The following is a 13312-nucleotide window of genomic DNA, read 5'->3' as shown; positions in this document are numbered from 1 at the left end:
TTAATTACCTTCCTGGTTTTTTTCTCTCTTCTTTAAAATACTAGTTATGGTAAATTTCCTTTCCTCTCTGATTTCCACCTCTCACTATTGTAAGTGGGTATGTAGGTGGTAGTTAAATTTATCATTCATTCTATAGGTTGAATAATGCTGAAATTGTGATGGACTAGATAAAAAAATGAGCATTATCTGGAAATTGCAAACTCCAAGATCAACTAATGGTTCTGAAAAATGAAAACAGCAAAACATGGACTTTGCTTCAAATGTTGGCTCTTCGAAGTTACCTGGGAGTCCTTATAGGGGATTAAATGAAGTCATGCACACACAGGACTGAAAATTTCTTGGAATATTTCACATGCTTTAGAAAAAAATTATGTGGCTGGTGGCTCATTCCTGTAATCCTAGCTACTAATGAGGCTGAGGTCTGAAGATCAAGGTTCGAAGCCAGCCTGGACAGGAAAATCCTGGAGACTTTTTTTTCAAATATATATTTTTTATTGTGAAGATACTGTGCAGAGGGGTTACAGTTACATGAGTAAGGTATTGCGTACATTTCCTATTGATCACTGTTACCCCCTTCTTTGTTATGGAGACTCCTATCTACAATTAACCATCAAGACCCTTAAAGTGGAACTGTGGCTTACGTGGTAGAGAGAGCACCAACCTTGCACTCTGGCCCTGAATCCCAGTACCATCACAGGAAAGGAAAAGAAAAGAAAGGAAAGGAAAGGAAGAAAAAGAGAGACAGGAAGGAAGGAAAGAAGGAAGGAAGGAAGGAAGGAAGGAAGGAAGGAAGGAAGGAAGGAAGGAAGGAAGGAAGGGAGGAAGGAAGGAAGGAAGGTAGGAAGGAAGGTAGGAAGGAAGGCAGGCAGGCAGGCAGGAAGGAAAGGAAGGAAGGAAGGAAGAGAAGGAAGGAAGGAAGGAAGGAAGGAAGGAAGGAAGGAAGGGAGGAAGGAAGGAAGGAAGGTAGGAAGGAAGGTAGGAAGGAAGGAAGGCAGGCAGGCAGGAAGGAAAGGAAGGAAGGAAGGAAGAGAAGGAAGGAAGGAAGGAAGGAAGGAAGGAAGGAAGGAAGGAAGGAAGGAAGGAAGGAAGGAAGGGAGGAAGGAAGGAAGGAGGGAGGGAGGGAGGGAGAGAGGGAAGGAAGGAAGGAAGGAAGGAAGGAAGGAGGGAGGGAGGGAGGGAGGGAGGGAGAGAGGGAAGGAAGGAAGGAAGGAAGGAAGGAAGGAAGGAAGGAAGGAAGGAAGGAAGGAAGGAAGGAAGGAAGGAAGGAAGGACAAAAACAATGGTCTTATTCTTCCATCCCAAACTGTTGAACATGTTGTGTTGGCTCCCAGAGAGCTGCTCATTATCTGATGAACAGAAAAAGGATTTAAAGCATACATGTGAATGTGTTGGAATTCAGCCTTCAATAGCCAAGGGTGTCCTTGCAGTAATGAAAGTAAAAAAAAAAAAAAAAATGGGTCTTGAACTAGCACCTTGTGCTCTCACTTGGCTTTTTCACTTAAGGTTAGTACTCTACCACTTGAGCCACTCATCCACTTTTGACTTTTGTTCTGGGTAATTAGAGGTAAGGCTTTCATCGAATTTTCTGCCTAGGGTGGTTTGAACCAAGATCTCAGCCTCCTGAGTAACTAGGATTGAAGGTGTAAGCCCAGCTTGACTTTTTAATAATAAGATACAAACTGCAGAATCTTCCCTTGTGTTTGGGTGGGATATACAACAGATCCTCTATCCCAGATTCTCTCCTCACACTATTCACCCAAGAACTCAAGCTGAAGACTCCTGCACTTTCACAGAATTTTTCCCTTTCTTTGCACATTTTTTGAGATAGTTTTTCTATGTGGCCCAGGCTGATTTAAAATCTGCTATCCTCCTGCCCTACTATCCCAAGTGCTAGGATAACAGGCATGTGCCACTAAACCCAGCTCTCATATAACACTTTAATGTCCTTATGACTTCATAAGTACAGAATCTTTGGGATGATTCCATCATTTTTCCAAAGAAGTATGCTGTACTTCAGGATGGAGATGGGGTTAAGACATGCTACAGAGTTCTAGAGCCTTGTGTATTTGCAGGGTGTCTACTCCCAATTCATTAGCCACCTGACTCTCCTGCATCTGGTATAGTTTTTCTGTTTAAGAAATTGAGCAGGAGGGCTGAGAAGGTGGCTCAGTGGTAGAGCGCTTGCCTGAGGCCCTGCGTTCAATTCCTCAGCACCACATAAACAAAAAGAAAAAAGCCGGAAGTGGGGCTGTGGCTCAAGTGGTAGAGCGTTAGCCTTGAGCTGAAGAGCTGAGGGACAGCGCCCAGGCCCAGAGTTCAGGCCCCACGACCAGACCCCTCCCCCCAAAAAAAAGAAAAAAAAAGAAATTGAGCAGGGTGGGATGAGGATAAAAGAGGGGAAAGGTCTGTAAGATATGGAGAGACATCATCAAATAGGATCTCCAGTGGTGACAAAGAATGACCAATACCTTGGATACCAGCCATAGCACAAACAGGGTCCATGCTGTACTTAAAAAAACTGGCATCCTTAGCAGATTGAATGTTTTCATTCTGTTTTTAAAAAGTGGCAGTGGTAAGGAACAACCAAACAGGCTAAAAAAGAAACTATTTTATTCCCTCTCTTGTGCAGCTTCTAGAACCCACTCAAGTGGGCAAGACATCCTATTTCAAGGAAGAGTAATGCATTTCATTATTTGGCAATAAGAAGGATTGGATATATTTATTAACATCTTGTTCAACATCCCAGGCAACTCCTGAAATGACAGGAAAGGCTGTTCAACATTTGTAGAGAAACATTTAAGAACTTCCATAAATTTGTGTTTCCTGTGCTGAGCACTGGCAATCCGGAGATGTAATGACGATAATGAAATCTGGGTTTAGGAATTCCTTTGAAACGCGTCCAGGCTTGTCAGTGTCTTTGAGGAGCATATGGCTAAAAGAAGCAATGATGAAGGGGGAAAAAAAGGAGGCACAGCTCAATCAGTCCATTGTTTTCTTTTTTCCTCTTGCTGCCTTTGCCATGTTTATTATATGCTCTCTGGGCTGTTGGCCCTAAGGCTGAAAAGGCCAATGAGAGGAGTAATCTATCTGGTGTGTTATCATAGCAGGAAACATTATTGGTTATTCCCCCCTCTCTTTTTCACTCTCTCTCTCTTTAAAAAATATTTTGGCAAAATACCTGAGACTCTGAAATGGGCCGCCAAATCTCAGTCAGATTCCAGATGGTTGAGATTCCGGCTTCTCATGCCCTGATGTCTCCCCTCCCTCCTCTCAGATATTTTCATGTGTGTTCTCCTCAGAGATAAATATTTTTATGTGAAACAGCCTCAATAGGGGTCATTACTGAAGGCTCTTGATTAATGCTGGGGTGAAGGAAGTCATTCATAGACCTGTGAATTTTCACATCATCCCTTCCCATACCCTAACTGCCCCTTTCAACATCCTTCTCTCTCCTGCTCCTGCTGAGGTGTCCTGTGCAGACCTGACCTACTAATGCTCCCTCTTTCTCTGCCATGTATCTGGCTGCTCCCTAAGAGGCATTCAAACAGTCAGAGAGACATGTGAGTGTCTCTATGATGTCCCCTACTGTGATCTGGGCACCTGACCTTCTCTCTGCTCTTACAGTCCTCACATTGTCTTTGTGGACAGCGTGGAAGGCAATGTGGCAGTAACACAGACCTTGTAGTTAGAATGCTTGGTTCAACTCCTGGTTCTGACTACTGCTATGTGACTTTCAACAAGCTACTTAACCTCTCTAAGCCTCAGTTCCCTCTTCTGAAAAGTGGGACTACTACTTGAGTGGCCTTAGTAGGATTATTGGATGAACTAAACAAGATAATTCATGTGATATGTTCAGTGTGATACATGTACATAATAAATGTTTCATGAACCTTGAGTTACTATTGATATTATAAGTTTATAATTCTGTTTCAACTGGTAAGTGGTGTATGTCTCCTATTCTGGACTGTCAGCAACTTGAGAAGAAAGATGACATCTTTGCTACCTCATTCTCAACATCTAACGTATCAACTAACTATATTTTGCCTAAAGTGGAACATGGATCTTTCAATGGGAGCTGTTGAAAGGTCTAAGCACTAAATAAAAGAGGTCACTTGAATACAGAATGTTCTGTTATATAGAAGATAGAGATATTTCTATTACTTTCCTCATAAGTTCATCTTTGCCTTTAAGGGGAAACAATATCATGTTGTTCATCTCCTCTGAGGGAGGAGGAGCTGCTCAAAGTTGAGTTCTTCCAGAGTTGTGTTTTGCTGGTAGACAGAGTGATCATGTTTCATAACTGATTCGAGTTGGGGCACTAGTCTCTTTCATTCCTGCCTACAAACATTGAACACAGAAGGCTTGGCCATCCTGATCAAACTCCCCTGATCCCATTACCATCCATAAGAGGGAGAGGCGTAGGGACAGGTTCAAGCTCAGCTAGCCCCAGTTCATAACAGGTTGCAGGGAGGTCTTCCCAGGCTTTTACATTTAACCAGCCCTGCTGGTGGATTCAACTTCTGAACTATTAGAAGATACTGTGCTCCCCATTCCCATGCATATAGCTAAGGAACCCTGAGATGGAGAAAGGACACCAAGATCCCACTCAAATCCAAAAGCAGTCTGTGAGATAGGCATCACCACTCTCCTATGCTTTTCCAGAGCACTTCATCTCTACCAGGAGGCAGGGGAATGATGGCAACATTCACCCAGATATTCAGGAGACACTTGGAGCCTGAGATGGCTAGAGAAGAGGAGACCTTCCTGTTACTCTCTCCCCTTCTGTTCTGATTAAATCATTCATGACGAGCACAAATGTTTTCTACATTAAAAATAAAGTGATTAAAAGAGGGGAAAAGGCATTAATCTGGAGACATGCCCAGTGGTTGAACAGCTGCCTAGCAAGTATGCAAGTGCAAGGTCCTGAGTTCAAACCCTTATAGCGACAAATTTTTTTAAATGAAGCAAAATCTCAAGGTATAAAAATAGAATGATGAAATCTGTTGGCATTGTTTTAACAACAGTTGATTGGATAATGCAAAAACCAATGCCAATCTGTGTCTGCTTTGCCTTCTGCAAAATAGAGGTTGGAAGCTTGTTACCTACTTTTCCAGCCTCCCTTATAGCCAAAGGTGATTAAATGGCCTATGAGCAAACAGACATGAGGAAATTGTGCAGGAGATGATTAGAGGTGAGAGGGCTGCTCTGCTTGCCATCTTAACAAGGTTAAGTGTGAAAGAAGGATAACCTGGTTACTCCCTTTCCCCCTTCTTCCTGTTGTCTGAGGATACAGTGTCTGGAATGGTGGCAGCCATTTTTAAACAACAGGATATAATGTAAAGAGATGAGCCAACAGAATAATGCTGAGGAAACCCAGTAAAAAAAAAAAACCAAATTGTTCCTTTCCAGGTTTTGAGCCAATTAAGAAATAAAAAAGCGGAGTGCTGGAGGCTCATGCCTGTAATCCTAGCTACTCAGGAGGTTGAGATCTGAGGATCTTGGTTTAAAGCCAGCCCGGGCAGGAAAGGCCATAAGACTATTATCGCCAATAAACTATTCAAATAAAGCCAGAAGTGGAGCTGTGGCTCAAGTGATAAGGCCCTGGCCTTGATCAAGGAAGTTCAGGGACAGCATCTAAGCCCTGAGTTCAAGCTCCAGGACCAGCATAAAAAAAGAATGAAAGAGAGGAAGAAAGGAAGAAAAGAAGGAAGGAAGGGAGGGAGGGAGGGAGGGAGGGAGGGAGGGAGGGAGGGAGGGAAAAAAAGTAAAACAACAGTCAGCAGTTAGAGTTTAACATGGCAGTCTATTGACCATCCTAAAAGAGAAGTCTGTCCCCTGCTCCCAACTTCATGCTCTTTTGAGAATCCTGCAGCACTGTAATGGGAGCAATAAAGATTCTGCTGCCAGAAGTCCCTGAAATGAATTAGACAGTGTGTTAATTAAATCCAAAACCAGACTACTGTCTCCAAGGCTGAGTGTTTTCTCTTTTATTTCCCAACCCAAATAATTGCTAGCTGTGTCTAACACAGCCTATCAAGATTTCTGCAGCTAGACACCAGAAGAATATTGTGATTCTCCAGTAATGTTGAGTCAGTGGTTTCCCCGAACAAAATATAAATTGGCCCACCAGCAAATTCCCAAGGAAATCACATCCTATCCTTGTAGGTTAAAGTTCAAAGAAACTTGAAGTTCAAAGTCAAATTCTCTCATCCTCATATGTTAAAGTTCACACCACAGGGCCCTGGCTGCTTCTTCAGCCTCTCATTGCCCTTGGAATCAGCCCCACAGCCTCGACCATCTGGCTGGAGTTGTCCTTGGAGGCAGCAGCTTGGGATGCCTCCCTGGAGGAGATGTGGCCTCAGAAGTGAGCTATTTCCAAGTCAAGTCTCTGCTGCACCACACTTAGTTCAATACATTAATTTATCAATAAAATTATATGCGTGTTATTTTGGAAAATGTGGACAAATGGCAAAATTGAGCTAATTAGCACATGCTAACCCATATACTTTGTTTGGTCATGAGAAAAATTTGAACTGATATCTTAGCAGTTTTCAAGAGTACTCAGTTGGCCCTCTGCACAGCATCTTCACAGTAAAATAAAACAAAATTTAAAAAAAATACTCAGGTGGCATCCTATAGTTCAGTGGTGGAGCATATTTAAGGCCTTAGGGGTTCCATTCCTATCACTGCAAAACAAATAAGCAAACACAAATTTTTTTAATATTGATATCTGATTTAGTCACCATGTTGTCTACTTGAAGTTTTGTGTCCTTTGACCAACATCTTTCAAACAAAATTCCATCCTTTAGTACTTGTCACCACTAATCTATTCTCTGCTTCACTGGGTTGGGCCATTTAAGATCTTTCATGTAAATAATGTATTTATTTTTCTGTACCCAGCTTATTTTGCTTAACATAAAGTCCTTCAAGTTTATTCATTATCACAAATGACAGGATTTCTTTCTTTTTTATGGCTTAATTGTGTATGTGTGTATGTGTGTGTGTGTCCATGGACACTGAGGTTGTTTCTGTATCTTGGCTTTTGTGACTATTGTAATGAACACGGGAAGACTGATACCTCTTGAAGATCTTATTTCATTTCCTTTGGATATATACCCACAAGTGAGATTACTGAATCATATGGTAGCTCTATTTTTACTTTTTGAGGAACATCCATACTGTTTCCATAATGGCTAAATTAATTTACATTCCTATCAACAGCATAGCACACTTTTTAAATAGTCCAAAGATTTAAAAAGCAGATATTTGAAGTAATTCACTGAGAGAGCTGGAGAGAATTTCCTTTATTCCAGTGTTATAGGGCACCAGACTATGAAGCTGTTCATAAACCACTCAAGTCTATAAGTCTTTAACTGGAATCAATCTCCTAGCACAAGATTTATTTCAGGACTAAGTGCATAGGACTTGAACTCAGGGTCTCTGGCTGTCACTGAAACAGTACCCAGACCCAGGATTCAAGCCTAAGTACTGGTGCAAAATAATAACAAGAGGAGAAGTCCTTCAGGTAATTATATTCACACTTAAATTTGAAAAATACTGCATCACAGCTGGGCATCAGTGGCTCATGCTTTTAACCCCAGCTATCAGGAGACTGAGGTCTGAGGATCATGGTTTGAAGTCAGCTGGGAAGGAAACTTCATGAGACTCCCCAACTAACCATCAAAAAGCCATAAGTGGAGGTGTAGTTCAAGTGGTAGAGTGCTAGCTTTGAGCAGAGAAGTTAAGGGACAGCACCCAAGCCCTGAGTTCAAGTCCCAGTACTGTTACAAAGAAAAAGAGAGAGGGGGGAAGGAGGGAGAGGAGGAAGAAAGAAATAGAGAGGAGAGAGGAAGGAAGGAAGGAAGGAAGGAAGGAAGGAAGGAAGGAAGGAAGGAAGGAAGGAAAGAAGAAGGGAGGGAGGGAGGGAGGCACTGTTTTATAGAAACAGCCATTTGCCTATGGAAAACATCTTTATAAGCCATGGTCTAATTAATTTTTTTTTTGCCAGTCCTGGGGCTTGAACTCAGGGCCTGAGCACTATCCCTGAACTTCTTTTGCTCATAACTAGCACTCTACCACTTGAGCCACAGCACTACTTCTGGCTTTTTCTTTGTATGTGCTACTGAGGAATTGAACCCAGGGCTTCATGCATGCTAGGCAATCACTCTACCACTGAGCCACCTTCCCAGCCCCATTAAATGTTAACTACCATGTAGGCAGCTGAAAGCTTGTCACCTGAGTCTTAAAATTATTATCCTACCGTCTCTGAGCATTAGCAGCTCCCTCCTATAATCCTAGCTACTTCTGTAATCCTAGCTACTCAGGAAGCTATGAACAGACAAATCCATGAAACTCTTATCTCCAACTAATCAACAAAAAGCTGGAAGTGGAGATGTGGCTCAAGGGGTAGAGTGCCAAGCCATGAGCAAAAAAGCCCAGTGAGCCAAGCTCTGGTGGCTTATGCTTATATTCCTAGCTACTCAGGAGGCTGAGATCTGAGGATCATGATTCAAAGCCAGCTAGGGCAGAAAAGTCCATAAGACTCTAATTTCTAGTTAACTACCAGAAAACTGAAAGTGGAGCTGTGGCTCAAAGTGGTAGAGCACTAGCCTTGAGCAAAAGTGCTCAGCAACAGTGCCCAGGCCCTGAGTTCAAGCCCTAGTACTGGCTGGGGGGAAAAAGAGATTCAACTGCAAAAATATTCCTTCTTCTTAATAAATCACCACAACTGGTTACAAGGCTCCAAGGCACACATACTGACCCCACCCAAGGCTCTTTCATATGAATATTTTGTTTCTCCATATCTCATTCTTAGGTTTTTATTTTTTGTTTGGCAATAAAATGTGCCAATGTGAAATTGCACACTCCCAAACTGAAGACCTTTCTTGATATAAAACTCATTAGTCATGAGAGACAGCATTGAAAATTATAAGAAGAAGAAGGAGGAGGAGGAGGAGGAGGAGGAGGAGGAGGAGGAGGAGGAGGAGGAGGAGGAGGAGGAGGAGGAGGAGGAGGAGGAGGAGGAGGAGGAGGAGGAGGAGGAGGAGGAGGAGGAGGAGGAGGAGGAGGAGGATTGCATGATATTTATAACATTACTCCAGAGCTATACAAAACTATCAATACAAGCTAATGAGTATAGGCAAACAATGAGAAAAATCCCTTCCCATCATGTACCAAATGATTTTATGGGCCTTATAAGACCCCCAGGTCTAACATTCTCCACTAGGGCTTAAGGGAGTGAGTCTAGAACAGCACCACCATGATTGTTCTTGTATTCCTAATCTGTGGTCCTCTTGTTTTTTCCAAATCCTCTCAGAAAGTAGGATACTTGTCTTTGTCTGGGTCAATTACCTACCTACAAAACTTTAAGAGCTTTTAGGATCACAGACCCGGCTACTGACCTCCTACTTCTATGATTTGGAGGTGATTCTCAGACAAAGAGCCATTGTGAACTAAGCAACACCAGGCAATTCCCACCTATAGGTCTGTCATGAGCCAAATTTCTCAGCATCACCTCAGGAGACCTCTGGCTCAGAGGAGGCCAAACCAAACCTTATTCTCTCCTGTATATTACCCTACGCTTCTCTTGTATATTACCCTATACTTCCTTCCTGAAACAGGTTGACTAGAAAGAAAACAACCTTTTCATTGGTCAGCCTTGATGATGCCCAGCTTTAAGGATGATATAAATCATGTTCTTATTTTTTGCCTCATAGAGTCCTTCAGAGCAGCCTTTTATGTGGGAAAAGGCAAAACCCCTCTTCCTTGGCTGCTTCTCACTCCTTTGTTTTCCTCTTCTACCCTTACCCTACAGAATGTAGCTTCTGGGTTCCATTCTGACAAAGCCCCTTGTCAGTATCCTGACAACAATTCTCTCAAACACAGATGGTGGTGTGCACCTATAATCCCAGCTATTGAGGAAATGGAGGTGGTAGGATTGCGGTTTGAGGCCAGTCCAGGCAAACTAAGCAGGGAACCCTATCTGGAAAACAAACTAAAAGCAAAGGGACTGTTGGGTGGGGACTGTGGCTCAAGTGATAGAGTTTGACCAGAAAGTACGAGGCTCTGAGTTCAATCCAAAGTCTCTCTCTTTCTCTCTCTCTCTCTCTCTCTCTCTCTCTCTCTCTCTCTCTCTCTCTCTCTCTCTCACACACACACACACACACACACACGCACGCACGCACGCACGCACGCACACACACACGCACATACACACATATATGTACACAAACATCTACAAAATTTTATGTCTTGCAGATTTTCCACAGTAAAATGTCTGTAGATCAAACTGACTTTTAGCTCACTAATTCAAATCACTTCCCATAATTCATCTTTGTTCTCAGACACCTGTACCCAACAAAGGTAAAGGTAAAGGAAGGGGCTCCTTGATACATGTATCATTTTTTCCATCTCCATTTTCAGTCTGGGTGTGGATCTTACAACTCCAAGTCATTGTCTATAACTGCTCAGACACAAACTCAGTGTTGGGAGGAGTGACAAATGACAGCATGTGTCACCCACCCAGCAGCCACTCAATCATGAAACTAGAAGGGAAAACTGTCATCCAGAAGCCATTGTGTTCCACAGCAGAAGCTGAGGGAAAAACATTAATCAATATTGGAGAGGAGGTGGGCAAGGGCTGTCAGGTACATAATCACTTAGCTGCCCTGTACTATCCTGGAAGAGTTTCTAGAATATGGCAAAAGAAATTCTAGCCAACTTGGTGAGTGATAGATTCAAGATGAATAATGTCTCACCTCTATTTGTGATCCTATTAAACATAAAAAACTATACTACAAGAAATGCCACTTAATCTTAGTTTTATTCTCTGCCAAGTGAGGCTATGTAAGGATTGTTTAAAATGTTAAACCTGCTAATGTAGATTTTCCCTACTGGTCACAATCAGGGCAGAGGAGGTGACATCACAGGGCAGGAGGCAACTACAACCTGATTTGAATATAGCATAGAAAGTCACCTTGGGAGAGGGAAGGCATGGACACTGGACAAGGGACCACAAAGTTACATTTGGGTTATTCCAAAATTCTAGTTTTGTTTTGATTGGTGAGTTTATGGATGTTGATTACATTATTAAAATTAAGAAAATAAAACCCAGGTGCTGGTGGCTCATGCCTGTAATCCTAACTACTTGGGAGGCTGAGATCTGATGATAATGATTCAAAGCCAACTCCGGCAGGAAAAATTCATAAGACTCTTATCTCCAATTAACCACCAAAAAGCCTGAAATGGAATTGTGGCTCAAGTGGTAGAGTGGCCTTTGAACAAAAAGATCTTAGAAAAAGCACCTAGGTCCTGAGTTTAAGCCTCAGAATTACTGCAAAAATAAAAAAGTTAAGAAATAACAAGTGATGGCAAGAATGTGAAGAAAGAGGAATACGTACACTGCTGAGGGGAATGCAAATGAACAAAGTCATTATGAAAAATTTAAAGTGGAGGCTCTCCCAAAAATTAAAAATAGAATTACTTCATAATCTAGCAGTTCCACAGCTGGATATGTATTTGAAAGAAATGAAATCAGTACCTAAAAGAGATGCCTGAACTGCTATGTTTGTTGCCGGATTCTACAATAGCCAAAAATCAGAATCAACCTAAGTGTTGTAGACAAATGTATGAGGAACTGTGATTCACACACACACACACACACACACACACACACACACACACACACACTTACTTTACTCAGCTCTGAAAAGGAAAAAAATACTACCATTTGAACAAAAGGAATGTTTAGTGAAATAGATGAATGGATATACATGTTCAACATATATATTATTATTATTGTTTTTTTTTGAGTCCGGTCGTGGGGCCTGAACTCTGGGCCTGGGCACTGTCCCTCAGCTCTTCAGCTCAAGGCTAGCGCTCTACCATTTGAGCCACAGTGCCACTTCCGGCTTTTTTCTTTTTGCTTATGTGGTGCTGAGGAATCGAACCCAGGGTCTCATGCCTGCAAGGCAAGTGCTCTACCACTGAGCCATCTTCCCAGCCCCAACATATATATTATTATGTGTAAATAGATAATATATAATAAATATATATAAGTATATAATATATAACATAATAAAAATAAGTATATGAAATATGCTTATAAATATATGATAAATATATACAAATAACCATATGTATGTGTGAATGATAACTATAATATATAAATATATAATTTTTATAAAGAATTAAAGAAGAAAAGGGGATCGTTTTAATTCAGTTCAAGCAAAACTAAGATAAAGGGCATTTAATGGGTGATGAATATATCATAGGCCAAGAATAATCTGTACCTCCCTGTCAAGACATCCACAAAGCTAACACCCCAAAGATGAGTCTTGCCATGGCTGGTGCTCTGCTGCTCAGGCTCCAATGATCAAGGGACACAGGCTCTTGGCATCCAGTTACCAGACAGCCTAGAAGCAAAGGGAATGGCCATAGTCTATATATGCAGCTGCTGAGAAAGTAGCTGTTTCCAGGGTGAGCAGCAGAGTCCTGCAAGGAACAAATAGTTAATCACTCACATCAAGACAACAAAATATTTTCAAATACTACTGAGACAAGTCTAATAAGCAAACAAAATACCACTGTATATGTGGTATGTGTATATATATATATATATATATATATGTACATATGGGTATGTTTATGTATATTTATATATACTTAGGACAGGGACCCACTAGTAACTCAGTCTACCTTTGAATTCATGGTCCTCTTGCCTCAGCCTTCCAAGTGCTATGATTGCAAGGGTGAGCTACTATGTTCACCAAATCAAATATATTTATATATACACGTGTGTGTGTGTATGTGTGTGTGTGTGTGTTGTGTGTGTGTGTGTTTATGTGTGCTGGTCCTGGGGCTTGAGCTCAGGGTCAGGGCCTGGGCAATGTCTCTTTACCACTTAAGCAACAGCTCTGTTTCCAGTCCTTCTTTTGTTTGTTTTTGGTAGTTAATTGTAGGTCAGAGTCTCAAGTACTTTCCTGCATGGGCAGGCAAACCATGATCCTCAAATCTCAACTTCCTAAATAGTTAAGATTGCAGGTATGATCCACCAGAACCCAGCAATATTTTTGTTAATATATATATATATATATATATATATATATATATATATTTAAAGATGTTGAAAATGACCTATGTAACTTGTGGGCAGGGATAGGAGGAAGAAACTAGGGGAAAGCAAAGTAAGAGGTAACATTGTCCAAAAAAGAAAATGTACTCATTACCTGACTTAAGAAGTGCTGACCTGGGATGGGAAGGTGGCTCAGTGGTAGAGCGCTTGCCTTGCATGCATGAGGGCCTGGGTTCAATT

The 13312-nt window shown here is 41.7% G+C and overlaps 1 long non-coding RNA gene across 1 annotated transcript in view; it reads left to right on the top strand.

Moving 5' to 3' along the window:
• LOC138804636 (uncharacterized) overlaps positions 1–311 on the top strand; it is a 29988-nt gene extending 29677 nt beyond the window's left edge. Inside the window, exon 5 of the long non-coding RNA XR_011365309.1 lies at positions 137–311. This is a non-coding gene — a long non-coding RNA (uncharacterized lncRNA). The remainder of the gene's footprint in view (positions 1–136) is intronic.
• Positions 312–13312: the final 13001 nt, after the last annotated feature.

This window comes from Dipodomys merriami, unplaced genomic scaffold (genome assembly GCF_024711535.1).
Source record: "Dipodomys merriami isolate MVZ:Mamm:240054 unplaced genomic scaffold, mDipMer1.0.p SCAF_37, whole genome shotgun sequence".
NCBI lineage: Eukaryota > Metazoa > Chordata > Mammalia > Rodentia > Heteromyidae > Dipodomys > Dipodomys merriami.
The sequence above is the reverse complement of the archived record's forward strand: the minus strand, read 5'-3'. Positions and strand labels throughout refer to the sequence as shown.